Here is a 14,516-nt window from a genome sequence, read left to right on the forward strand (position 1 = left end):
GCCCCAGGCATGTTGACATTTGTTGTTAAGTCTGCATATGGGTGCAAGGCACACACACGTCGCTCTGAAAATAGGAGTGGAAATGGGCTTCCATAAAGTTCAACAATCTTGGGCAGATAGGATATGAGCATGCACCCTTGAGGCCCCTGTGTTGAGGATCAGTGTGGCAGATTTGTTGTTACCTACCCTTACCACCTGGGGGTGGCCCGTCAGGAAGTCCAGGATCTAGTTGCAGAGGGAGGTGTTTAGTCCCAGGGTCCTTAGCTTAGTGATGAGCTTTGAGGGCACTATGGTGTTAAACGCTGAGCTGTAGTCAATGAATAGCATTCTCACATAGGTGTTCCTTTTGTCCAGGTGGCAAAGGGCAGTGTGGAGTGTAATAGAGATTGCATCATCTGTGGATCTGTTGGGGCGGTATGCAAATTGGAGTGGGTCTAGGGTTTCTGGGATAATGGTATTGATGTGAGCCATGACCAGCCTTTCACAGCACTTCATTGCTACAGACGTGAGTGCTACGGGTCAGTAGTCATTTAGGCAGGTTACCTTAGTGTTCTTGGGCACAGGGACTATGCTGGTCTGCTTGAAACACGTTGGTATTACAGACTCAGTCAGGGACAGGTTGAAGATGTCAGTGAAGACACTTGCCAGTTGGTCAGCGCATGCTCGGAGTACACGTCCTGGTAATCCGTCTGGCCCTGCGACCTTGTGAATGTTCACCTGTTTAAAGGTCTTACTCACATCGGCTACGGAGAGCGTGATCACACAGTTGTCCGGAACAGCTGATGCTCTCATGCATGTTTCAGTGTTGCTTGCCTCGAAGCGAGCATAGAAGTAATTTAGCTCGTCTGGTAGGCTTGTGTCACTGGGCAGCTTGCGGCTGTGCTTCCCTTTGTAGTCTGTAATAGTTTGCAAGCCCTGCCACAATCGACGAGTGTCGGAGCCGGTGTAGTAAGATTAAATCTTAGTCCTGTATTGACGCTTTGCCTGTTTGATGGTTCGTCTGAGGGCATAGCAGGATTTATTATAAGCTTACGGGTTAGAATCCCGCTCCTTGAAAGCAGCAGCTCTACCCTTTAGCTCAGTGCGGATGTCGCCTGTAATCCATGGCTTCTGGATGGGGTATGTACGTACAGTCACTGTGGGGATGAAGTCATCGATGCTCTTATTGATGAAGCCAGTGACTGATGTGGTGTACTTCTCAATGCCATCGGAAGAATCCCGGAACATATTACAGTCTGTGCTAGCAAAACAGTCCTGTAGCTTAGCATCTACCACCTATACCATCTATACATGGGATAGGATAAAGTAATCCTTCTGGTGGTAAATAGACAGATACGAAAAATATAGATAAACTCTCTTGGTAAGTAGTGTGGTCTACAGCTTATCATGAGATACTCTACCTCAGGCGAGCAAAACCTCAAGACTTCCTTAATATTAGATTTTGTGCACCAGCTGTTGTTTACAAATATATACAGACCGCCACCCTTTGTCTTACCGGAGGCGGCTGTTCTATCTTGCCAATGCAGCATAAACCCCGCCAGCTGTATGTTATCCACGTCGTCGTTCAGCCACGACTCGGTGAAACATAAGATATTACAGTTTTTAATGTCTCGTTGGTAGGATATTCGTGATCGTAGCTCATCTATTTTGTTATCCAATGATTGTACGTTGGCTAATAGGACTGATGGTAGAGGCAGATTACCCACTCACCGTCGGATCCTTACAAGGCACCACGACCCTACGTCCTCGATATCTCTGTCTCTTTCTCCTGCGAATAACGGGATTTGGGCTTGGGATTCACTATCTGGCAGTCCGACGGACGAATCTGGGTTTGGCGGATGCCAGGAGAATGCTACCTGTCCCAATTCATAGTGCCAACTGTAAAATTTGGTGGAGGAGGAATAATGGTCTGCGGCTGTTTTTAATGGTTCGGGCTAGGCCCCTTAGTTCAAGTGAAGGGAAATCTTAACGCTACTGCATACAACGACAATCTAGACGATTCTGTGCTTCCAACTTTGTGGCAACAGTTTGGGAAGGCCCATTCCTGTTTCAGCATGACAATGCCCCTGTGCACAAGCGAGGTCGATTCAGAAATGGTGTGTCGAGATCGGTGTGGAAGATCTTGACTGGCCTGCACAGAGCCCTGACCTCAACCCCATCGAACACTTTTGGGATGAATTGGAGGCCTAATCGCCCAACATCAGTGCCTGACTTCACTAATGCACTTGTGGCTGAATGGAAGCAAGTCCCCGCAGCAATGTTCCAACATCTAGTGGAAAGCCTTCCCAGAAGAGTGGAGGCTGTTATAGCTGCAAAGGGGGACCAACTCCATATTAATGCCCAAGGTTTTGGAATGAGATGTTCGACGAGCAGGTGTCCACATACTTTTGGTAATGTCGTGTTTTTTAAATGTGTAATTCGCACTCTGACCTGAGAAAGGCAGCAATACAGCGTCTAGTCTGCTGGAAACGCCCAAGAAGAAGAAGAAGAGTGTAAACGGAAGTAAACAATGACCAAGAACAACTTCCACGTCAGCGTTTTTATTGTTGTTATTTAGCCGTTTATTAACACGTTGGAACTCAAAACATGACTAATTTAACTGCACAGCATCACATACTTACCCAATGTTGTCTTTAATTGGCGTTGGAAACAGGACTTGGTTGATAGACGTTATCTAAGTAACGCTAGCTAGCTAGTTGCTAACGTTAGCTAAAAGTAACAATGGCTAACTGTATGGTTTTTCACACTCAAATAGCCTCCATCGTGGAGGTGCTAGCGAATTCAGCTGTGGCAGATATCTGTAAACTCGTAGACGACGACTATGCAGTGTTTCGTTTGGAAATAACTCAAAGCCAGAAAGAAAACAGGGCATTGCGGAGGAAACTACAGCTAATGGAACTGAAGGTGGCACGGGAGCGCGCAGAGAGGACAATCCGAGAGCGCGCCATCGCCAGTCGTCCCGGTAGTGTCAAGATCCTCGACCGATACAGAGGAATGGCGAGAGGTACATTTTGATGAAGGCCGAGGCTGCGGGGCCTGTCGCCCTGTTCCCCTCTGCGCATTTGTTCAAATGTGTTGTCCAGAATTGGGTCTTGGACAGTTTTTGATAGTGCAATACTTCCCCTTATTACTTACCTATCTTGCACAACTTTTTAATTTTACCTTTGTTTTACCAGGCAGGCCAATTAAGAACAAATTATTCTTGCACAAAAAAAGACAAGATCATATTCCAAGTGGATTATTGATTTACTGAATTTTTTACATTTACATTTTAGTCATTTAGCAGACGCTCTTATCCAGAGCGACTTACAGTTAGTGAATACATATATATATATATATTTTTTTATACTGGCCCCCCGTGGGAATCGAACCCACAACCCTGCCGTTGCAAACACCATGCTCTATCAACTGAGCTACATCCCTGCCGGCCATTCCCTCCCCTACCATGGACGACGCTGGGCCAATTGTGCGCCGCCCATGAGTCTCCCGGTCGCGGCCGGCTGCGACAGAGCCTGGATTCGAACCAGGATCTCTAGTGGCACAGTTAGCACTGAATGTCCTATTATCATACTCAAAATGAATGTGATGCATGGAACATAATCAATCAATCAATAAATAGTATATCAAGAAGTTATGAGAAGTGTTACCTTACATTCTTGCCAATTGTAGACAGTGTCAATAGTGTACAATATAGTGTTGAGCATTGACAGTACCTAACCTAACCACCCCTTTCCCCCAATCATTTTCTCAGGTGAAGGACATCTCACTGGAGGCCATAGTAGCTTTGCGAAGCCAGCGGGACACAACGCGTGGAGAGATGACCAACCCATAGTTGTTGATGAGGGGAGTGGAACCTCAACCCAGCATGTTATCATGATAGAGGTTAGTGTCATAGTGTAACATTACAAGTTACAGTACATCAAATTTGGCCCGTTTATTTCAGAAAGGCTCCCCATAGCTATTCATTTGCTTCCATGTTCATCCTAATTTATCTGCCATATGGGAGCTTGTTAAACCCCCTCTCGTCTATCAGCGTCTCATCAGCAACACTAAAGTACTTTTGGGTCACGGAATTTCAAAATTGTTCTAAATAAAAGTTCCCCACGTAATAGTAGAAAAGTGTCAATAACCTATATTTATTCATGATATGAAAAGAATTGTCTTAACATTAACAGTGATTCATATTTGTGCATATTTAAATGACATTTGCATTAAATGTGGATTTTAAAACAATGTATATATGGTTTAATTTCATGGGGGACTGTGGTCTATATGCCCAGCAACACTTTCTACTCCACCCACTCCATTGGTCCCAATGCAATACACTATAGGCCTATAAATTACATATTGGCTTATAGAGAAATAAACTATTCTATGTGCAGAGGTAAAAGTGGGGTTGGGAGTACTTAGTATGGTCTGTAGCTCAGTTGCTAGAGCATGGCGCTTGCAACGCCAGGGTTGTGGGTTCGTTTCCCACGGGGGCCAGTATGAAAATGTATGCACTCACTAATTGTAAGTCACTCTGGATAAGAGCGTCTGCTAAATTACTAAAAATGTTTTTTTTTAATGTAGAAACCACCTTCAAATGCCCTGGTGCTATCCATGGTTGGGAGGTCAATGCCTATACAGACACTAAACTATCAACCCCCCCAAAAAAACACATAAGGCAAACTTTTTAGTCAAAACAAAAAAATCATTTATTTACAATTTAAATGTAATGAACATCAACCAGGCTATATATAGGTACACAGTCACCAATTGTATAAAATGTGTCAGTTAAAATTCATCGTCAAACACACTCTAGGATACATTCATTCATTTCAGTCCTCCATTTCATAAAATGTTTCAGCAAAAAAAAATCATGGTCTAACACACTTTATGATATACAGTGGGGGAAAAAAGTATTTAGTCAGCCACCAATTGTGCAAGTTCTCCCACTTAAAAAGATGAGAGAGGCCTGTAATTGTCATCATAGGTACACGTCAACTATGACAGACAACATGAGAAAAAAAAATCCAGAAAATCACATTGTAGGATTTTTAATGAATTTATTTGCAAATTATGGTGGAAAATAAGTATTTGGTCAATAACAAAAGTTTCTCAATACTTTGTTATATACCCTTTGTTGGCAATGACACAGGTCAAACGTTTTCTGTAAGTCTTCACAAGGTTTTCACACACTGTTGCTGGTATTTTGGCCCATTCCTCCATGCAGATCTCCTCTAGAGCAGTGATGTTTTGGGGCTGTCGCTGGGCAACACAGACTTTCAACTCCCTCCAAAGATTTTCTATGGGGTTGAGATCTGGAGACTGGCTAGGCCACTCCAGGACCTTGAAATGCTTCTTACGAAGCCACTCCTTCGTTGCCCGGGCGGTGTGTTTGGGATCATTGTCATGCTGAAAGACCCAGCCACGTTTCATCTTCAATGCCCTTGCTGATGGAAGGAGGTTTTCACTCAAAATCTCACGATACATGGCCCCATTCATTCTTTCCTTTACACGGATCAGTCGTCCTGGTCCCTTTGCAGAAAAACAGCCCCAAAGCATGATGTTTCCACCCCCATGCTTCACAGTAGGTATGGTGTTCTTTGGATGCAACTCAGCATTCTTTGTCCTCCAAACACGACGAGTTGAGTTTTTACCAAAAAGTTATATTTTGGTTTCATCTGACCATATGACATTCTCCCAATCCTCTTCTGGATCATCCAAATGCACTCTAGCAAACTTCAGACGGGCCTGGACATGTACTGGCTTAAGCAGGGGGACACGTCTGGCACTGCAGGATTTGAGTCCCTGGCAGCGTAGTGTGTTACTGATGGTAGGCTTTGTTACTTTGGTCCCAGCTCTCTGCAGGTCATTCACTAGGTCCCCCCGTGTGGTTCTGGGATTTTTGCTCACCGTTCTTGTGATCATTTTGACCCCACGTGGTGAGATCTTTCGTGGAGCCCCAGATCGAGGGAGATTATCAGTGGTCTTGTATGTCTTCCATTTCCTAATAATTGCTCCCACAGTTGATTTCTTCAAACCAAGCTGCTTACCTATTGCAGATTCAGTCTTCCCAGCCTGGTGCAGGTCTACAATTTTGTTTCTGGTGTCCTTTGACAGCTCTTTGGTCTTGGCCATAGTGGAGTTTGGAGTGTGACTGTTTGAGGTTGTGGACAGGTGTATTTTATACTGATAACAAGTTCAAACAGGTGCCATTAATACAGGTAACGAGTGGAGGACAGAGGAGCCTCTTAAAGAAGAAGTTACAGGTCTGTGAGAGCCAGAAATCTTGCTTGTTTGTAGGTGACCAAATACTGCAAATAAAATCATTAAAAATCCTACAATGTGATTTTCTGGAATTTTTCTCTCTCAATTTGTCTGTCATAGTTGACGTGTACCTATGATGAAAATTACAGGCCTCTCTCATCTTTTTAAGTGGGAGAACTTGCACAATTGGTGGCTGACTAAATAATTTTTTTCCCCACTGTATGCTTTTTTAGAGAATAGTGTAGGTTAACAGGAATAATAAACCAATATCATCGATATTACATTTACATTTTAGTCATTTAGCAGACGCTCTTATCCAGAGCGACTTACAGTTAGTGAATGCATACATTTTTAATTTTTCATACTGGCCCCCCGTGGGAATCGAACCCACAACCCTGGCGTTGCAAATGCCATGCTCTACCAACTGAGCTACATCCCTGCCGGCCATTCCCTCCCCTACCCTGGACGACGCTGGGCCAATTGTGCGCCGCCCCATGGGTCTCCCGGTCGCGGCCGGCTACGACAGAGCCTGGATTCAAACCAGGATCTCTAGTGGCACAACTAACACTGCGATGCAGTGCCTTAGACAACTGTGCCACTCAGGATATCAAATGGTATCGATATTATATACAATTATCGATTTTGGTGCCCACCACTATACGATTTCCTCATCTGATAAACCTCTACCACAACTTTCTGTCTCGAAGTGGTAGTATTCATTCCCAATATCTTGGGTGTCTGAGATTTGATTGAGATTTGACTGACACTCTTGGATACATCTTTATCCTCAAAAGTGTGTACATTTTGCATATTAATTTGGCAGTCTGAGGGTCTTCTCTGAGCAGTTGACATTCCCTCATTTAAACTCTCTACATGCAATAGGTTTTGTAGCTGAGTCTCATTCTCTGTTTGTACCATTTTGTTTCATTTCACCTTGTTGTCACTAGCAATAGAATGTATAAATATTACCTCTATTCTTGTCCCACATATTCCTATGATTTTTGACACTACGTTTAGTGACAATGGGTTTTCCAATTGGCTATTGCAAAGTTTTATCAGTATGGTCAGCTCCACAGTTAACTATCACCACAGACAACAGTGTCACTATCAGTACAGTCAACTCCTACTATAGCACTAGGTCCAGCCTTTACCAGTCCCTCCACAGATACAGTGTATAGAATATTTTGGGACAAATAAAAAATTATTTTCTCAAGAAGCCTTTGACTTGCCTCCTGAAGTGCCACCATACACAGCACAGCCATTAGTTAGACAGCACAAACATGTTTACATCAGCAAGAGCAGGACAGGGCTCATGATTGGAATATCCATTGCGGTGTGTAATGCAGTGTAGCCTAGTTTTATTTACACCATCCCAGCAGCGCAAAAACTCGGGTACGAACTTAGACGTATAACTTTTCCCTGTGCTTCTCCGAGCATGCACTTTGTATACCCTAGTCCTATAGCCTAGTATAGGCTATGGATCTTTTGATTGAGACCACACTAAATATAGGCACACTTGATATTGCACGTCCAGCAGAGAATCAGGGATGAGGGGCAGCACATACATCGGCATGCATACATTTTACTTCGGCACCTAGAATAGTTATTTCTCTATAAGCCAATATGTAATTCATAGGCCCTGAGTGTATTGCATTGGGACCAATGGAGTGGGTGGAGTAGAAAGTGTTGCTGGGCATATAGACCTAATTCCCTAATGAAATAACACCATATACAGACCCTACTAAGTACTCCACACCCCACTTTTGCATCGGCACAAATAATAGTTTTTCCTGTACATTGCTATATTTGTACTGTGTGGTGTCCAGACACCCCATTTTAAGCTATTTGACCACAGTAAAAGGCCAGCAGCACTCCGTATTATGCAGCGCCCCATGAAATGACACCATACAGTGAGGAGAACAAGTATTTGATACACTGCCGATTTTGCAGGTTTTCCTACTTACAAAGCATGTAGAGGTCTGTAATTTTTATCATAGGTACACTTCAACTGTGAGAGACGGAATCAAAAACAAAAATCCAGAAAATCACATTGTATGATTTTTAAGTAATTAATTTGCATTTTATTGCATGACATAAGTATTTGATACATCAGAAAAGCAGAACTTAATATTTGGTAGAGAAACCTTTGTTTGCAATTACAGAGATCATACATTTCCTGTAGGTCTTGACCAGGTTTGCACACACTGCAGCAGGGATTTTGGCCCACTCCTCCATACAGACCTTCTCCAGATCCTTCAGGTTTCAGGGCTGTCGCTGGGCAATACAGACTTTCAGCTCAGACTTTCCGGTCTGGAGACTGGCTAGGCCACTCCAGGACCTTGAGATGCTTCTTACGGAGCCACTCCTTAGTTGCCCTGGCTGTGTGTTTCGGGTCGTTGTCATGCTGGAAGACCCAGCCACGACCCATCTTCAATGCTCTTACTGAGGAAAGGAGGTTGTTCGCGATACATGGCCCCATCCATCCTCCCCTCATTACGGTGCAGTCGTCCTGTCCCCTTTACAGAAAAGCATCCCCAAAGAATGATGTTTCCACCTCCATGCTTCACGGTTGGGATGGTGTTCTTGGGGTTGTACTCATCCTTCTTCTTCCTCCAAACACGGCGAGTGGGGTTTAGACCAAAAAGCTCTATTTTTGTCTCATCAGACCACATGACCTTCTCCCATTCCTCCTCTGGATCATCCAGATGGTCATTGGCAAACTTCAGACGGGCCTGGACATAACCTGGCTTGAGCAGGGGGACCTTGCGTGCGCTGCAGGATTTTAATCCATGACGGCGTAGTGTGTTACTAATGGTTTTCTTTGAGACTGTGGTCCCAGCTCTCTTCAGGTCATTGACCAGGTCCTGCCGTGTAGTTCTGGGCTGATCCCTCACCTTCCTCATGATCATTGATGCCCCACGAGGTGAGATCTTGCATGGAGCCCCAGACCGAGGGTGATTGACCGTCATCTTGAACTTCTTCCATTTTCTAATAATTGCGCCAACAGTTGTTGCCTTCTCACCAAGCTGCTTGCCTATTGTCCTGTAGCCCATCCCAGCCTTGTGCAGGTCTACAATTTTATCCCTGATGTCCTTACACAGCTCTCTGGTCTTGGCCATTGTGGAGAGGTTGGAGTCTGTTTGATTGAGTGTGTGGACAGGTGTCTTTTATACAGGTAACGAGTTCAAACAGGTGCAGTTAATACAGGTAATGAGTGGAGAACAGGAGGGCTTCTTAAAGAAAAACTAACAGGTCTGTGAGAGCCGGAATTCTTACTGGTTGGTAGGTGATCAAATACTTATGTCATGCAATAAAATGCAAATTAATTACTTAAAAATCATACAATGTGATTTTCTGGATTTTTGTTTTAGATTCCGTCTCTCACAGTTGAAGTGTACCTATGATACAAATGACAGACCTCTACATGCTTTGTAAGTAGGAAAACCTGCAAAATCGGCAGTGTATCAAATACTTGTTCTCCCCACTGTATATACATTCTACAGACCCTACTGAATATTCCCTACAATACTTTTACTGCGGCACCAGAATAGTTTTTGCTCTGTAAGCCAATATGTATTCCATATACAGTGATTCGCATTGTGGCCAATGGAATGGGTGGAGTAAAATGCCAGCAACACTCCATATTATTCAGAGCCCCATGAAATAACACCATAGATTCTACAGACCCTAATGAGTATTTCCAACCCCACTTTTACATTGACACATAGAATAATTTTTTCTCTCTAAGACAATAATGTAATTTATAGGCATACAGTGTGTTGCATTGGGACCAATGGAATGGGTGGAGTAGAAAGGGCTGCTGGGTATTTAGACCACAGTCATCCAAGAAATAACACCATATATACTGACTATACCAAACATTAGGAACACCTTCCCTTTGGGTGGTGGACCATTCTTGATACACATTGGAAACTGTTGAGCGTGAAAAATCCAGCAACGTTGTAATTCTTGACACAAACCGATGTGCCTGGCACCTACTACCATACCCCATTCAAAGGCACTTAAATATTTTGTGTTGCCCATTCACCTTCTGAATGGCACACATACACAATCCATTTCTCAATTATCTCAAGGCTTAAAAATCCTTCTTTAACCTGTCTCCTCCCCTTCATCTACACTGATTTAAGTGGATTTAACAAGTGATATCAATACGGGATCATAGCTTCTATATGGATTCACCTGGTCAGTCTGTCATGGAAAGAGCAGGTGTTCTTAATGTTTTGTACACTCAGTGTATAGGGCATATATAAGCCTTAAAAGTCTGTTACATATTGTGTTTGTACTGTGTAGGCTATATGATGTTCACAAATGCCTGTTTCATTACTTCCATTCAACTACTTAATTTTTTCCCCAAGACTTTTAATGAGAACATTTATGCAGTTTATCAATTTCATGCACATTTTTTGTTGAGATGTGTGGTTTTCATATGGTGTATTTAAAACTTGTTTATGTTTAATAAACACAAAATGGGACTTTTTATTCAAAGTCTTCCATTGAGACTCTCTTTAGTTTACATCACATCTGATCTCACCCTATTCTGCATGTATCCAACAATGCTTTATAACCAATATATACTTAAATATAAAAATATACCTACACATACCCACACACTAACAAACACCTACTGTACATATCAAAATAGTTTAGTCAGGCTTGTCTGATGATGACTTTTGACTTATCATAGCTGACTATTTACTCACAACATATCATATTTATGTCCACCATGATGGGTTTAACAACACAGTATAGGACTCAAATGTAGTGGGGATGGGTAAACACTCCATGTTGAAAGTGTGTTTATTATCTGTGTGTACGTATCTGAGGGAATGTATGTCTGTGTAATCTGTATCACCTGTCTCTTCCAGGAGGAGGGGGGTTCAGATGTGCTGCTGGTGAAGGAAGAGGGGTGTGAGGAGGGTCTGGGGAACCCTGAGGGGACCATGGTCATGGAGGACAACCAGACTACACCTCCTCCTGAACACACAGAGGAACCAGCTGAGCAGCACAGGACCACACACAGTCTCACTGAGGTGAGTCCAATGTGAACTACTGTCTGAATGGTATTAGGTCAGGGTCCGTATCCACAAAGCCTCTCAGAGCAGGAGTGCTGATCTAGGATCAGTTTTGCCTTGTAGATCATAATGAATAAGACTATATAGACAGGTGGGGACCTGACCCTAGATCAGCACTTCTACTCTGAGACTCTTTGTGGATACGGGGCCAGGTCTTGATTAATTGTGTCTTAAGTGTGGGACCATGTCTTTGAATGATCAAACCATGACTGTAAGTCGCTTTGGATAAAAGCGTCTGCTAAATGGCATATTATTATTATTATATTAAAGAGTTTCAAGTAATCAAATCAACTAACACGTTTGCTTAGTATCAAATCAACTAACATGTTTGCATAGTACTCATAGCAATCCCTCATTGCCCAATCAGAAGATGCAGGGTGCTCATATCAGATGTCTTGATCCAACATCCTCTCACTCTGTATCTCTTACAGTCAGTAGACATGGAGGATGGGAAGCCTGATCTACTGCTAGTCAAAGAGGAGACAATAGAAGACGGACCAGAGAGCATTGACCTGCTGAGTGGACTAAAGATGGGGGAGCAAGGTAAGGGAGAAATACATAAAGCCTACATACAGTAATAGATCTTCAATGGGAATAGTGATGCGCCTGGCTATAATCTTTTCGTCATTTTCTTAATTCATATAATGTTTACATACAAAAACACACATTATAATGTATGAACTTGACCAGGTAATTAACAAAAAAAATGTACAGTTTTCTCTGCCATGTTTATAAAGTCTGTTTTCTAACCTCTTTCTGCAGGTGGTTGGCTGGAGAATGATAGAGGAGACTGGGCGGCCATCTTGGATTCCCAGACCCAGACGGGTGCAGCCAAGGGCCTGCGGGACAACATAGTGGAGGTCAGTGGATGGGACAGCGTCCTCAACTCTGGGCTGGGGAACAACACTGTTAACCACAACCAGAAACAGACAGTCGAACACAAAACCACGTCTGAACTTAGTCTCCATGACAACAGACTGGCTGAAACAAGGGCGAGGCGTAGATTTGGTCTGCAGGGACGGGGAGGTGTCCCTATGCGGCTGGAGAGAACAGACACAGACTCAGCTAGCGATGCTCCGTCTTGCTCCTATAGTTGTGATTCAGAGAGACTGATGGCGCCTCAGGTTAACCCCCTAACAGGTGCTGCCTTCAGCCTGCCTTCTATAGGATCTATCAACTGGAACATGGAGCCTGCAACAACACAGACACTCCCTGGCCTTCGTCCTCCTCACACTCTCCTAATGTTAAACCAGACATTAGACAATGCCAGTGCCTCAACACTAAATGGCTACACAAGCCCACTGACAAATGACAGTAGTAGTAATGCTATCAGCAGATCCGGTGGCAAAGAGAAGCTCTTCTCGTATTCGTTCTGTGGGAAAGCCTTCAGTTTTCCTAAACAGGTGGAGCTCCACCAGAGGATGCACACGGGGGAGAAATTGTTCGGCTGCCACCTGTGCCATGCCAGTTTCTCCCGCTCGTTCAACCTGAAGAGGCACCAGCGGGTCCATACAGGGGAGAAAACCTACAGCTGCCCCCAGTGTGAGAAGAGGTTCTCCCACCAGCACCACCTGAAGAGGCACCAGAGGGTCCACACAGGGGAGAAATCCTACAGCTGCCAGAGTGTGAGAAGAGGTTCTCCCACCAGCACCATCTGAAGATACATTTGAAGGTCCATACAGGAGAGAGACCGTTTGCCTGTACTCACTGCAGGAAGAGGTTCTCAGAGAGGAGCTACCTCAGGATACACCAGCAGAAAATGCACATGGCCCATGTATAGTGACATGTAATGTAGTACTAGTTAGTTTGTTTGTAGTTAATTCTGTTGGTTTTGGATGTAGTAGGGAACAGGATGAGGTGAATTAAGGAAATAATCAGTATGGTGACATACACCCCACTGATCTAATGAGCCTTATTAATACATACCCAAGTCCTTATTCCCAGTCCCCTCCTGACCTCATCACTAACTGCAATGACTGCCTTTCCTCCTCCCTGGACACACTCGCTCCCCTCAAACCCGCTCAGTCTCCTTCACCCAAACTGCTCCCTGGTACACCCCAGAGCTACGCTAGTTAAAAGCCAGTGGACGGCTGCAAGAGGACTGGTCTAGTAGTTCATTCTCAAGCATACACAGATCACCTGTTAAAATATAAGAACGCCCTCTCAGCTGCAAGAACATTTTACTACTCCGACATCATCAACTCTGGTAAAAACAACCCCAAAGTCCTCTTCTCCACAGCGAACCGCCTACTTCAGCCTCCTGACAACTTCCCTGCAGACTCTTTCCCCGAACAGTGCAAAAAGTTCCTCAAAATCAATGACATCCACCAACACCTACTTACAATGCCCAGTACTCCAGTACAATGCCCAGTACAACCTCAGCATCACCATAGATAGTTTCCCGGTCCCTCTGTCAACACAAGTCAAAAGCCTCGGGGTCACCCTGGCCCGAAACCCTCATCCATGCCCTTTTCACTTCATGTTTGGACTATTTCAACACTCTCCCTCCCAAACTCACGAACAGACTCCAATTGGTCCAGAACTCTACTGCCAGAATCCTCACCCGCACCAGATCAACCAAACACATCCCACCAATCCTCATCAATCTACACTGGCTCCCTGTGCAATCCCGTATTAACTTTAAGACACTCCTCCTCACCTACAAAGCCCCCCACAACCTGGCACCCACCTACCTCTCTGACCTTCTCCCAGCCTATGCCCCCTCCGCTCCTCCCCTGCTGGTTTCCATGTCAACCCCCATTCACAGGTCAAATGTAAATAGGGGGTGCTTATATTTGTCCTGTTTCACTGCATGTATTAGTGGTTAACCAGTGTGAGTGTTAGATGTGAAATGGAAATGTGTTTTTTTTTATATCCCAACGCCCTTCGAGACACCCTCGGAGAGTGGGTTAAGGGCCTTGCTCATCGGCACAGACAGATTTTAACTAGTCAGCTCAGGGATTCGAACCAGCGACATTTTCGATAACTGGCCCAATGCTCTTAACCGCTAGGTTACCTGCCACCTCTCCACCATGGTTGCCTGAACCTTCAGCTGCTCTGCCCCAGGCTCTGGAATGCACTCCCCCCACACATTCAACATGCAGACACAGTCATCTCATTCAAAAACCTCCTAAAAACACACCTCTTCAAGGATGTCTATAACCTGTAGAA

General features: G+C 44.2%; 1 pseudogene; it reads left to right on the plus strand.

Annotated features, from left to right (window-relative positions):
* Positions 1–2,485: 2,485 nt before the first annotated feature.
* Positions 2,486–14,262, plus strand: LOC121535741 (annotated as a pseudogene).
* The last annotated feature ends 254 nt before the right edge of the window (positions 14,263–14,516 follow it).

Source organism: Coregonus clupeaformis, chromosome 30 (genome assembly GCF_020615455.1).
Source record: "Coregonus clupeaformis isolate EN_2021a chromosome 30, ASM2061545v1, whole genome shotgun sequence".
NCBI lineage: Eukaryota > Metazoa > Chordata > Actinopteri > Salmoniformes > Salmonidae > Coregonus > Coregonus clupeaformis.